The sequence below is a fragment of the Eulemur rufifrons genome, chromosome 7, assembly GCF_041146395.1.
Source record: "Eulemur rufifrons isolate Redbay chromosome 7, OSU_ERuf_1, whole genome shotgun sequence".
Lineage (NCBI taxonomy): Eukaryota > Metazoa > Chordata > Mammalia > Primates > Lemuridae > Eulemur > Eulemur rufifrons.
Genome location: NC_090989.1, coordinates 192,528,529 through 192,540,960, shown reverse-complemented (window position 1 = coordinate 192,540,960; position 12,432 = coordinate 192,528,529). Strand labels below are relative to the sequence as shown.

Here is a 12,432-nt window from a genome sequence, read left to right as displayed (position 1 = left end):
GGATGTGGAGCACACAGGAGCCCAGGTTTGAGAGAGGAGACAGTGAGTTCATTTCTGCACAGCTAACTCTGGATGTTGATCAGTCATCTATCTGGGGGAGAGGGCCACCATGGAAGCTGGGTTCACATAGAAGAGAGGTCTGACCCGGAGACACTGACACAGACATGGGGTTCCCTGTGCTCAGTGGACCCATGTCCCTAGGAATGACAAAGTAGCCCATGGGGTCTGCTGGAGAGACGAGGGCTAGGAGAGCACACCCACGTGTAAGGTGGGTTGGGAGAGACGAGCCCATGAGGGAAACTGAGAAAGACTCATCAGCGGGGTGGGGAGAGCAAAGGAGAAAACTGGAGCCGAGACCCAAGGAGAGTGTGCTGAAGGTGGGAGAAGCCAGGCAGCGCAGGCTCTGAGAGATGATTTCTCCGTTCACTCACTCGTTCATTTGCCAAGAGGAAGTAATTTGTGACTTCCTTAAAAGTAAGTTTGCTAGAATGTCTATGGGCAAAATTCAGATTCCATGGGACTGATGAGAGAATGACACTGTAGGAAGAGATTCCTTTATACAGAAGTTTGCTTGTGGAGAAAGGAGGAGCAAGCAGAGCAGTTGCTGGAGAGAGCGCCGGGCGTGGGAGCGTGTGCTGAGACAGGGACTTGTGCGTGCGGCCTTTACATGTGCAAGCCAGGGGCCAGCTGGGGGAGACGCCAGTACTGAGAGGAGACCACACATTGCACTGAGAGGAGCAAAACCAACCTTCATTTTCCTCAAGGAAGATCAGATTAATATGCCACTGTGGGAACTTTGACCGAAAGACCAAAGATCTGGAACCATGTTTGAGAGCCTCTGTGATATTCTGCTGACAGAAGCCACAGACGGGGCTTCCGTATATCGGAGCAGAGGGAGGGAGCTTCCCCAGCCCCGCACTCCTGCACTGGTGCGCTCAGCGGACGCTTGATTCCTGTAGACTGGCCCCTATGCCGGCCCGGGCCAGCCCTGGAGCTGTGTGATGAGCCGTGCTCCTCTTCCTTGTGGTGTGTTCTTGGTGGGGAAGCCAGATGAGCCCCCAGTGTCTGCGCCATTTGATGAGTGCTGCGTGGGTATTCGAGGGTAGAGGATCAGGCAGCTGCTGCTACGACACGAGGGAAGCTGTCAGGGGATATGCAGGCAGGTGCTCCTGGGCACGATGTCTCTCGTTGAAGGAAGGAATACTGCAAAGGTACAGACATGTGAAAGCACACTGGATAGCCCAGGAAATGCAACCGGTTTGTTCTCTTAAACGGGCAGCTGAAGGATCGAGATGCTGGAGGAAGAGCCGGGGTCCAGGTCAGGAAGGGGTCGGAGCTTGAGCCTGTCTCACTGCCCAGTGTGTCTGGGGGCTGTGCCTGTGCACATGCAGACTGACTGTGTGCATCTGTCTGGGTTACAGGCACACAGACTTCATTATCTTCCCAAAGGGCTTGCAGACCCCTCAAAACTCAACTCCCGCTGCTGAGAGCAAAGGGCACATTTGGCAGCATTTGACCCAGAAAAGCTGAATCGCTGCCCTGCCATATGCCAACCTGGGGCTCATGATAAAGTTTCTCTTTCTTCCTCATGGCGGTTTGCTTTCCTGATGAGCTCACTTGGTAAAAGTCAGGCCACAGGCAAAGGGCAATGCCTGTGAGGCACATACCCGAGGAGAGCCCTGGCCAATGGGGCAAGCAGGTGGGGGAGGAGGTCACGGCGGGCTCTGTCACCGCAGGAAGCCCGTGGGCTCTCAGAGATGGAGGCTCTCACCGTCCCCTGCCCCGCCTCCCCTGCACAAATGTGATTATGTCTCTGCAGAGCAGGCGGCGATCAGGTTAGCGTCACTGAGCAATGCTGAGCTGGGGTGATCAGAGCCCAGAGCGGAGCAGGTGCTGGCTTTAAAGTGGCTTCTGAGAATTAGGACAGGCTGACTTGTAGCTCAGTGCCATGTAGACAGACCATTGAGCACACTGTCCATGCAGTGCCCTACGGCTTCATCAGCCTGCCACATCCTCCCCGAGAGCCTGGATCTCTGCTGCCCACCCCCAGGCTACCCTCTTGAGCAGCAAAATGCCTGGGTTTGTTGGAAGGGCCTCTGGCATGGCCCAGGGCATGGGGTTCTTTACCTGGTGGTTCAGAGGCTGGGGCCCCAGGGGTTCTGTCTGCCCAAGGTGTTACAGGACAAGAGTTGACCAAACCTGGGGTCACCTTTGGTCTGCTCCTGCCTATCTATGTGTCCTTGGACAATTACCTACCTCTCAGAACCTCGCTTAAGTCAATTGTAAAGTTGATCATAAACGTATCTATCCCATAAGGTTGTTGTCATGATTAAATATATACAGGAAAAGCTGCCAGCACCAGGCCTGCTATGGAGTGAGCTCTCAGAAAATGCCACCGATTCTTATTCTCACCCAAGGCCATTCAAGGACAAGGCAGGATTTTATTGTTTCTATTTAATACAAAAATGTTTCATGCTAAGAACAAAACATCAGTAATTACATACCAATCTAAGAATAAAAGTTTGTTAACCCAAATCTCATCTACAGTATTAATATTTGGTGAACATCATTGTAGATACTCTTCTACGTATACATTAATAGATAGAAAATAATCTTAACAAGGGGATATTTAGCACATGTGATTATAATAACAGAAGTTATTGCATTTAGTTCAATTAGCATTTAATTGAGAAAAATGAGATGAAATTGAAGGAATCGCTGAACTATGGATATGTCCTTTCTAAGAGACTCAAACTTGAGAAAATAAATTACAAGCAATATTAATCTTGCTGAGTCATTCTGCATTTTTATTTTTAACTACATAATTTTTACTATTCTCTTGACGACACAGACAAGACATTTTAAGACTGTCATGTTCTGCCCACTAAGCCAGCCAGAGACCTTAGAGCATTTTAGTATTCAATTATATATCAGGATGAAATTGCAAATAGCAGAGAAAAATAACACACTGACTTGAATTCCCACTAAATGACTCAGCTTGTCAGAAGGAAGCGACCATGGAGAATTCTTGACGCTTGACATGGGAAGGGGGTGCTGGAGAGATGGGGCTGGAAGTAGCGGGGGACTTGCTGAGGTGCAGGGTGGCTAAGCGCACCCGCACCTTTCAGTCTGCGTTTCTCCTGTAAGTGAGCAAACAGGAGCTCAGCGAGGTGCCAGCGGGACACAGAGCTGGGCCTCCGTCCCAGGACGTCGTGCCCCAAGTACAAGGCTTATCTGCCTGTGGGTTAATGATGCCTTTTTCCTGCCTGTGTTTCTGATGCTTTGCCATCCTGGGGCCTTGCTGAGCCAGGCGGACTACCTCTCAGAAGGTTAGCAGCTTCCTAGAGATAGTGAGAGACGTTAAGGGACTGCAAGTGCACTTTCATACGCAGACCAAGCAGAGCCTGCAGCCCACCCCCTCCTCCATGGGGCTCTCACCAGCTGGGCCGCCATCACCCCGGGGCCAGCTACAGACAACAGAGGCAGCCCGTACACCCCAGAGCCCACTGGACCTACTCAAACGAGCCAATCCTAAGCCTGCACACCCTGCCATGCCCTGTTCTTCCCATGGAAACCGATAACGGCCTCTGCCCCTGTTTCCCCCTTATCTTCTCTGCCTCCTGATGGCCCTGGTGCTCCTTCATGCGCCCTCCCCCATGGCGTGCTGTGCCCCTCCTCTTAGGAACTGTGCGTAGCACACTGTCTTCAGTGGCAGTCATCTCCCCATCTGCTGGACTCACCAGACCTGAGTAACAATAACACTTACATGTTTATGCTGTGCTTGAGGGTAGCCCTTGGGGGCCTGGCCCACCTTGGGCACAGCACAGTGATACAGAGAGCCAGAGGGACCACATTCCATGACTGGGCACGGGAGGGCTCTAGTTCCTGGGCAGGGACAGCTCTCTGAGAGGCAATGCTGAGTCCCTTTGCAGAGGGCAGATGTGAGAGCAGCAGGCAAGCCATCGTGATGTGCCTTTGAGGGGCAGACGCCGTGCCACCTCGCCAAGAGCACCCTGGCTTGGCTTCCAGGTAAAATGCAGACAGTAATAGGTGAAACGGAACCAGACAGGCCTCTGACTGGAGTTCTTACATATGAATATCTGACCTCTCCGCCTTTATCCTCAGGAAAAAAATTCATTACCCAGACAGTACATGGCATCTGTAAATCAATTAAGAGCTTTGGCTTTGCAGACATAATGTGCATTCAGACTATTTGAAGAGTTTCAATTCGGCAAATGTGTTTCAGCATCTCAGTGTCCAGCAAAGTGCAAATTCCCAGCCACACAAATGACAGGAGCATCATGGGTCTAGAGGCAGAGACAGACAGGTGTAGGAATAACAGGCATTGGGCTGCGCAAGTGTTAGCCCGGCACCACCAGGCACGCAGAGGACATGAGCTGGCATGGTGACTTCTGGGCCACATTTTCCAGTGGTGTGACCAATGGCACTCACCACTTTCTCAGAACGCCCCTTGTGGACTCATAGTCAATGTCAGTAGTGTTTTCTCCTGAACGTTTTGAGGATTGAAGTTGACTTTTGGGACCAGGGTCATTCAGAAAGAGAAAGGCAGTAGATTAAAGCTAGCAAATGATACTCTTGCTCAAAACCCTGGTGTGGCTCTTAACTGATGCCAAAGGCTGTTGTTCTAAAAGCAGCATTCCAAGAATGCCTTGCACAATTCCAGCCTGCTGGAGTATCATTTCTGCTGTCCTGCTCTGTGCATTGGGCATGGGTACACGCATGTACACGTGTGTGCGCACACACACACGCTCCCCAAACTAGGAAAAAACACCCAGGCTTCCGATTTCTACCAGAACATAGTTACTAGTAGTTCAATATGCTACTATATTCAATATATATATTTATCTTCATAAAGTGGAATATAGCAACAGCTGTCCAGAGAGCCCAGTGCTTCCTTTGGTCCCCAAGACACCAACCATGGCAAATTCTATTTCTGACCTCACAGCTTTATTTTTTTCTGCAAATGTTTTTCTCTTAATCTGTTAGGATGCTTTCACCCAAAGATTAAATGTGCATCTGTGGGTTTATGTCTGCATTTAGCACACATTCACAGAGCACCCCATTCAACACCGTGAGTAGAGCCTGGGGCAGCAGCTGTGTGTGTGGAGGTTGCAGCAATGACTTGCCCGGGGCTAAGAGGCTGTCTGCTTTTTGTTCTCCAGGCGGTTGCTACGCTGGCGACCACATCCTGCTGCTCCTTTGACAACCTCTTAGAAGTGGGCCCTCTCTGTAAGTATCTGATTCAATTCTCTCTGTGGAAAACATTCTCAGTGTACCGGAAATCCAGCAGACCCTGCTCTTGGGCTCTCCTTGTCGTTAAGTTCATATTATGATTTGTCAAACTCTTCTTACATTTGCAATAACACAAACCTCAGCAGTTTGAGCTCCACAAATTCAGAATTTGGGCTAATTGGACAAGAGATGAGCGCTATTTGTAAGAAAAATATTCCAAGCAATGTAACTATGACATAAAATTGCAGGCTCTGTTGGCCCTGTTAAGGAGAATAAACTCTTTAAAGTCTTAGTGCAACAACCCTCACATGAAGGTCATGTAGTCCATGACATGAGAATCATCCATGCTTGAAGTTAATCTTTTGGCATATCCATTTTTAGCCTTTTTGGAATTACTAAATGTATTAATAGTTAAGTCAATTGCTTAATATAATTTAGCAAATCAATATGATAAAACTAGATTTCTCCAAAGAATACTTTGTGCTTCAGATGCTTTCCTGGGTCCCTCTCATCTCTCTTTCCCTCAGGCAGAGCCTTTAGGTTTTCTCATCTAGACTAAAATTCCGTGTTGTCAAAAGGTGACACATGCGTAGGCAGCTGTTTCTAACATTTTACCTTAGACGTGACTCTGGGGCCGCTGCAGGCCTTGGAGCTGTCCTGTGGGCAGGAGGGCTCTCCCCTGGGCAGGGACACTGTCCTCGGGGGATGTGAATGCTCTGATGGCTCCGCTCCAGGGGAGCTGCCTGAGTCAGGCCCTCAGACCACATGCCGGGGGCCTGTGCCAGAGACCACATCGCCTGCCCGCAGTTGTCTTCAAAGTCAGCCTGCCGAAGCTGAGCACAAGCCTCACTGCTGCTGACCCAGGACTGGGCTGTGGTCCCATCAGAGGAGTGGGTCCTCCTTGCCTGGGCCCTCGGGCTCCCGCCTTGTGGTCGGCAGCTGGGGAGGGCAGTTATCAAGGTGCTCTGGCGCAAGCTACTCATGGCATAGAGGATAGACGAGCTATGATCCAGCCCAAGCCCAGCCCTGAAAGCTGAGAGCCTTAAATTCTGAGCTGCATTTGCTCCATCTGTAAAATGAAGAGAAAAAGCAACACTTGCAATTTTAAAATAACAATGTTCTCCTCACAGGATTGTTCATAGGACAAGTTCATGCAGGGAAAATGTGCTATCCCAAAGATAGAGTGTATTGCTATGCCACAAGGAAGGCGACACTGGTAACCGGCCATGAGAACTGAGACGAGATCCCGTCTCAAAAAAAAAAAAAAAAAAGAAAGAAAGAGGAAGTCGGGAGTGCATGGATTTGCCTGTTGGCACAGGTTTTTGCCCTGCCATTTATGACCTGTGGCAGACATCTGGAAGGGCAACTGGCTGCAGCCAGTCATGCCTGGCCTGGGGCTGGAGAGATGGGATAGAACCAGCCAATCAGAACTGCAGCCTTGGTGTTGGCCTCATTAGCCGTGAACCGTCATCAACTCAGCCAAGCAACTTGGAGTCCTCTGACTCAGATGTCAGGCTAAGAACTGAATATCCTGGCCAATGGCTGGCTGATGTAATTCCCCGGGGCCACTGGATTTAGAGGGCTGAGGTCTTCTGCTGGACAGAGCCCACGCTTCCCTGGAGCCCAGCTCTGGCTGCCTGCTGGCCCAGGGCAATGACAGTCAGCAGTGGCACCTGCAGGTCACGGTCCTCTGGACAGGTCCAGCTCAGGTGTCCTGCTGTCTTGGGGTTCCCTGTGCACACCGCAGGCAAAGCTGGATTTGTGACTGGTTTGGTTCTCAACACAGAACTTGCTTCTGGGGCTGCGCAAAGGAGGTGACGTGGGCCAACACCAAAACCCTTTTGTTCATTGCTGAAGTTTAGACAGAGGTCAATGGTCAAAATTGTGACAATTATATTTTTATTGATGGTAATATTACTGTCATTAGTGCCTTAACAATTAAGTCAGCACCGTCGCACCTGTTCTCTTGTCCGATACCATTTACCTGTCACGAGATATTTACGTTCTTCAACTCCAGACAGGGCTATTCTGGGATCATGAGCTGACCTTAATCTACAGTAGGATTAGAATAATCTATTAAAATAATTCATACAAATTATTTACCCCCCATCATCTGAAAAACAAAACACATCAGAAGATGTTTTTCTCAAATTGCTGCCTTAGGAAAGACATTTTCTTTTTAGTGCTTTTAAAATGATTCACCAAAGAGGCTGTTTAAATTGGTCCGCTTGGACGGATTGGTTGTCTGCAGGCTGTGCTGAGAAGAGGATGAGATACAAAAAGTGGATAATTGAAGTCAATTAGGTGCCAGGCGAGAACGTGGGAGAACTGAGGACAGGGGTCCTGACCGAGCAGGAGAGGCCGTCTCAGGGAGTGGGGAGGATGGCACAGGGCAGGGCCGGCAGCCACAGCCATGTCTTGCGTCCCCAGGATGGCTGGGGGAGGGGGGGCTGTGTGGCTGGAGGGGTAGCCAGGCCTGGCCACTACGTTCCAAGGAAACTTCGTAAGGACACAGGCCCGGCAGCAGGAGGCTGGCAGCCTTCCCTCAGTGCTAGATGTTCCCCGGTGCCTGCAATTCCCCCAGCTCTGGCCGAGGGTCTCTGTGTTTGCCTGAAGCCTAGCGGGGCACCTGTGCCCCAGGGGCCAGAGGGCAGATTGCACTGTCACATAGGAGGTGCGGAGCACAGAGGTGGTGCCAAGGACTCTTTGCTTCCCGCTGAGAACGAGAGAAGCCCCTGCGGAGTCTACTCCTGGTGGTCATCTCTGAGCTCCCTTCTGTGGGAGTGTTAGGCCAACGACAAGCGTGGAGGGAACAGCGGCCCCCGCAAGGCCACTGCTGGTGACAGACATGAAGGCATTTCAAAGCTCTGACTCCCTTGGATCTTCAGGATTAAAGCCCTCAGGACACATTTCACCAAAATCGAATGTATCCTGAGGACTGGGATGCCGCCCTGCCAGGGAACAGGAGGCCAGAGATCCTGGAGCAGGGTGGCCCTGAAGCAAGGTTTGCAGGTGGAGGTGCCACCTCCCCCAGAATCAGCCTCTCCTGGCACTTGCATGACCCCACATGCTGTGGCAGCTAGCCAGGAAGAGCCAGGGTCTTAGGATGACAGGCAGCGTCTCTCTGGAGAGTCACAGGGTGGTGACGAGATGGCCATCACTTCCATAGCTCAGATATGCCGCCAGGCCAACAGGAACCTCGGGCTCCTTCATAGGAGAGGCATACAGTTTCGTGCTGGCTGTGGTCTGAATGTTTGTGTCCTCCAACTCCGTGTGCTGGAACCTAAGCTAAGCGATGGTATTAGGAGGTGGGGCCTATTGGGAGGTGGTCAGTCCTGAGGGTGGAGTCCTCAGCACTGGGATTAGCTCCGTCACCAAAGAGGCCCCAGAGAGGCACCCTGCCCCACTGCACACTGACTAAAGCCAGTGATGGACCCACTGATCCCTGCAGATGCAGGTGACACTATGACACCTGACACCTATGACGCGGTGCCCTGACACCAGCACCCCTCCCTGTGAGAGGCAGGGTGGTCTGTGTCCTCTCTGCCATCCTGCACCCTTACCTATTTCATGGCTGTGCTGGTGCCCAGGGCGGGACCAGCCACGAAAGTCGCATTTATTCCTCGGGGACTTTGCGCTGGGTGTCCTGATAGGCACATTGCGCCTACTGCCTCGTTTATCCCTCGAGGTTCTAGGCACTGTGTTCATCTCCATCTCGCCTCTGGGGAGGAAGAGGCTGGGGGAGGCAGGTGTGGGCCCACGGCCAGTGGGCGGCTGCAGACGGGAGTCGAGCCCAGGAGTGTCTGCACTGGAGGACGGAACAGGAGGGGGGGCCCGGCCGAGGCTGTCCTGCTACAGTGGGAAACAGACACCCGGTTCACGAAGCGGGCGGAGGATGACTGAAGACCGTGTGAAGTGAATGACTTAGCTTCCCTGTGGGGATGGAGCAGGGCAGACAGGGCCAGGGTGGCCTGTGTCCACGTCCTGCCTCAGGTGACACTTGTGGGGAGGACGTGAGAGTGGTTAGCAAGGGGAGTCCAGGCAGGAAATCCCTGGTGGGTGACGTGGGGGAGGATAGAAAATGGCAGTGCCATTGGAGTAAAACGTGGGTGGGTGAGCTCAGGGTCAGGGGACACTGGTCCCTGAGAGCCAAGCTGAGCACTGAGGTTCAGGCTTGAAAACCAAGGGGTGCAATGGATGCCAGTCCCCGGAGCACCTGGTGCGCGTCTGCGGCCAGGAACGCCCAGCTCTGCCCTCAGCTCATTGCCTGTAGGGGCGAGGGGCCTCTTAGAGCCCAGTGTCAGTTCGACAAATACTACAGCTACGCCACAAGCAGGAAGGATGTGGGGGCAGCTCAGACTCACGTGCCGAGGGCGCCGTCTGAGAACTCACACTCTGCTTCTGGACTTTAGGCAACAAGGAGGACATGTGGCTGCACATCGACGCTGCCTACGCGGGCAGCGCCTTCATCCGCCCTGAGTTCCGGCCTCTTCTGAACGGAGTGGAGGTAGGCGTGCTCTTCGCTCTTTAATACGGTCATTTTTTAGCGTGCTCTGTTATCAATAACTTCAATTTCTTGCTACTGAGGTTTGTTTCGGGAAAATTATTTTTGAACTAACTCCAGGGGTTATTGGAAATTATACTTCCTCAGAGCAAGCAAGGGCTGAGAACCTTCCCTGGCCACACAAGCTGCCTTCTGGAACTACCCCTGATGTTTACAGCTGTTTTTCAGTCTACACAAATCCTGGACAGGGTTGTCATGACAGGATAGATTTTAGCTTATCAAAGTGTCAGAAAACATTTAGGGACAAAATAAGATCTTAATACATTTCAGTTCAAAGGGTAATTTTAAAATACCGATTTTAAATTCCATACAGTCTGGTTCAATGTGATAGTCCTGTTCTGGCCACACATCTGAAGGTGATAGTCACTTTAACCAATATTGAATGAGCAGCCACCAATACATTTAAATGCTCCTCTGAAATCGTAAAATGTGGCTTGTAATGTGATGTGAAGCCCCTGCCTCTGTTGAGAAATAGCAATCAAAATTATTGACTAACGCTTTGCTTCTCTAAAGAGCAGCAGAATGAAGATGGTCCAGACTTAACACAAAGAAACAGCTCGCAGATGTGCTATGATGTGTTATTTCAGACCCCAGCAGGAGTTCACTGTTGGTGGCAGCTCATAGTGCAGGAAGTCTCTCCTCCCCAGGAACTCAGATATAAACGCCATAAAGGGTCCCAAGAGGCAGTCTTTGGCAGTGTCCAGGGGAAGGAGCCAAGGCATTGGCCAAGGAAGAAATGCCTTCTGCTTAGGGGCGGGGGCTTTGTGGGACTTCACGCATATGCGGTGCAGGATGAAAGGCACGGTCTTTGGCCTTAGACTCCTTGGCTCAAATCCCAGATTTACCCTTAGGACTAGCTGTGCACCCTTGGGCAGGTTAGATATCCTCCTCCTTACGCCTCATAAAATGGATTTCATAATGATACCTCCTTTGTAGGATTGTCGTAAGAAGTAGATGGGTTAATCATATTTAAAGGGCTTAAAATCAGTGCCTGGCACACAGGAAGTACTGAGCATGCCTTAGATGCTTTTATTATTTTTTGCTGTGACTTGGAGAAACTTCCTCAAAACCTTTCTCTGCTCACGTCAGGCTTGCCGATCAATTTTCTAATTCCTGTTTTGAATTCTCATAATGCTGTAACACTAGAAAAGTGGGTGTCAGAGGTGTAGCATACAAATGGTCCCATCTTTGAAAAGAATAGCCCCTTATTACTAGTGAATAAAGTAGCATTCTGGTTTATATCTCCATCACAGTCGTTCATTCGATAATTACTGATCGAGTACTTAATATGTGCTAGGAATTAGATGGGCCCTCTTGGGGACATAGAGCTGCCAGAGGCCTTTGTAAGTGCTGGAGACAGGGTGTAGTGGGCGGGAAGTTATGACAACGCGATGCTGACACCCAGCACTCCACAGTTCACTGCTGACAGCTAGCTTGGTGGGCGTTTGGTGCTGGGAAATGGATAAATCTCTATTCCATATAAATACCTTTTATTGTGGAGAGAATACATATCACTTGAAATGCCTGTCCCTGGACAGTTTCAAGTGAGGAAAGGCTAGTGTTCATCTGGGATTTATTTATGTGTTTCTCCCCAAGGCTTGGCTGGGCTAGATGCCCTTTTCTAACTCCAGGCATCAGGTTTAGGGTTTTGTGATCTTTTCCTCCCACTACTCAACCTGTGGTTTCACCTTTCACAGAAGGTGCCTAACTGTCAGACCACCACAGCGGCAGGCACTGCAGCTAGATCCAGCTAGATTCTATTGGCAGCAGACAGTGTTTCACGCCAACAATGAGTCATTCCAATTTTTCTTCCATTATTGCTGCCGCCTCTCTTTCCTTGCGGGGCTGAGGGCTTCTGCTGCTGCCGGGCCAGATGAGGGGCTGCAATATCCTGTCATGGCCCTCCCCTGGTAGATAAGAGCCTTTCTCTCTGTCAGCAGGAGGAAAACAGCACTGTTGGGTAATGAAAGACGCTTAAACAGATCAGCCCCACAGGAGAGAACTAATAAAATCCCCAGCAAACAAAGCTCCTCTTTAACCTTTTGTCTCCTTTTATCAACAAATGAAACTTGCTGTAATTTCCTGTCTCTTACTCAAAATTACTTTTATTGAAACCTAGAAGGAAATGAATCTGCACCTCCAGAGCTGGTGGACGAGGCAGGTTGCCGTCGATGGCCAAATGTCTCCCTGGGGACCCGGACCGGGGTCCTTAAGACTTTGCTGCCTTTTCAGTGCATGTCCTTGGAACCAAATAGAGAAGAGGTGCCCTAAAGCCTTGAAAGGATTGAAAAGTTTCCCAGGAGCAGATTCGATCAGAATCTGGGGCCTTGCAATGGCAGCTGCCTTTATTTCTGCTTCAGTTTTGGGTTTAGCATATGGCCAATCCCTGGCCCTGCAGGTGGACCCAGTTCTTGTTCAGATGACAAACCAGGGCCTGCATTTTGAAAAATGTAAGGAAGCACCATTTGTGACAGCTCAGTGACAATGCAGGCTGCCCTCTTTGACTATTCTTGGTAATTGGAGTCTCTGATTTTCTCCTTGAAAACATGGTAGCAGCTGACATTGATGCTCGTAGCTGGAGCCACTGTTTGCACTTGTTGCCCAGGACCATCCAG

The 12,432-nt window shown here is 50.5% G+C and overlaps 1 pseudogene; it reads left to right on the top strand.

Moving 5' to 3' along the window:
* The window catches only part of LOC138385878 (aromatic-L-amino-acid decarboxylase-like), a 59,393-nt pseudogene that overhangs the window by 24,662 nt on the left and 22,299 nt on the right, over positions 1-12,432 (top strand).